The sequence below is a fragment of the Octopus bimaculoides genome, chromosome 6, assembly GCF_001194135.2.
Source record: "Octopus bimaculoides isolate UCB-OBI-ISO-001 chromosome 6, ASM119413v2, whole genome shotgun sequence".
Taxonomy (NCBI): Eukaryota; Metazoa; Mollusca; class Cephalopoda; order Octopoda; family Octopodidae; genus Octopus; species Octopus bimaculoides.
In genome coordinates, this window is record NC_068986.1 from 64,004,332 (window position 1) to 64,005,778 (window position 1,447).

General features: G+C 37.2%; 1 long non-coding RNA gene across 1 annotated transcript in view; it reads left to right on the forward strand.

Annotated features, from left to right (window-relative positions):
• LOC128248147 (uncharacterized) overlaps window positions 1-1,447 on the forward strand; it is an 84,633-nt gene that overhangs the window by 4,890 nt on the left and 78,296 nt on the right. The window contains exon 2 of the long non-coding RNA XR_008264434.1: window positions 986-1,413. This is a non-coding gene — a long non-coding RNA (uncharacterized LOC128248147). The remainder of the gene's footprint in view (window positions 1-985; window positions 1,414-1,447) is intronic.

The following is a 1,447-nucleotide window of genomic DNA, read 5'->3' on the forward strand; positions in this document are numbered from 1 at the left end:
ATGGACAAACGCCGCATATATTTTGTTTCGTCAATTTATGTAGATTCACCCATGACCTCAGTCACTAGGTATAATTGTAATGATACAGAAAGGTACCTGTCCCATGGCAGTGAAGAGTTAGAATAACTTCATGAGAGAAACAGACAAATACGACCAAATGATACGCCATTACAAATGGCCTTGCTAATTAGTAATGAAGTTCTTTATGTGGATATCATATAATGCTTGTTTTGTAGGGATTTTACAAGCCCCATGTCCAGCCTAACAAGAACCTTCACATTCCATGCTTCTTTGGCTAAGTTTTGTCAGTGATGTGAGGGTCAGTACCCAAGCAAGGACATAATCATCCAGCAACCGCAAAGGATCATTTGGTTGATGTTGGATTGCATGAGGTGGAACGAGCTGAACATCAAACCACAAACAATCATTGTGCTGTGTTCATGGAGAAACATAGGCAGGTTAAGAGAGCAAATTCTAATGCTCAATATAAGGACTTGCCAAAACAGTCAAAGACTATTTTCTGGTGTAACCACTACAAAATTTTCCTTTGTATTAGGAAACCAGGATCAAACTTAGAGTGGTGTATTCAATTCCTGCGGGTGGTTAGGGTTCAAAGGGTTAAATGATGCCACCCCACAGGCTAGGTGAGCAAGCCAACACTCTCCCACTGGTTGAAAGGGGGACTGAAGCAACATGAAATGAAGTGTTTTGCTCAAGAACGCAATGTGCCACCCAGCCAGGAAATTGAAACCATGATCTAGCGATCATGAGCACAACAGCCTAACCACATATGTATAATGTGTATGTACATATATATGCATCTGTATACATACATATGTGTGTATAGATATTTATATATATACAGTGCATTCCAGAAGTTTTGAGACTTTTTAGGAAGGGCAATAAAACTGTCCTAGATTATTGTAATTTTAATATATCATTACTATATATCTAAAAGCTGACCTGCCAACTTTTGTTATTTCAGATTGAAGGAACCAGCTGTAACACCACTTTGAACACAACCTACTAAGTATTGCTTGTCAGAACTGATTAGTTTGCAGAATGCAGACGAGATGTTTAGAAGCTCAATCTATATATATAAAAATGAGAATGTGTGTGTGTGTGTGTGTGTGAATCCCTAAAACTCGAGAACTACGCAACCAATTTCATTCAAATTTTACAGATGCCTTACTTAGGGTTCCAGTTGTGTTTTAGTCAAAAAACATTTTTAACTTCTTGCAGAGTTCAAGCCCACGGCAACATAATATCTCCTCCACTATTTAAGTATTACGTGTCAAAAGTGAAACAAAAACACTCATGTCAAATACTTTCACTTTAAAAATGAAACTATTCCACTAACTGAAACAATCACATTTCAATACTGTAATGACAGATACTTTCAGAGAGAGAGAGGTGTATATGTATACATATAGATGTATATGTACAC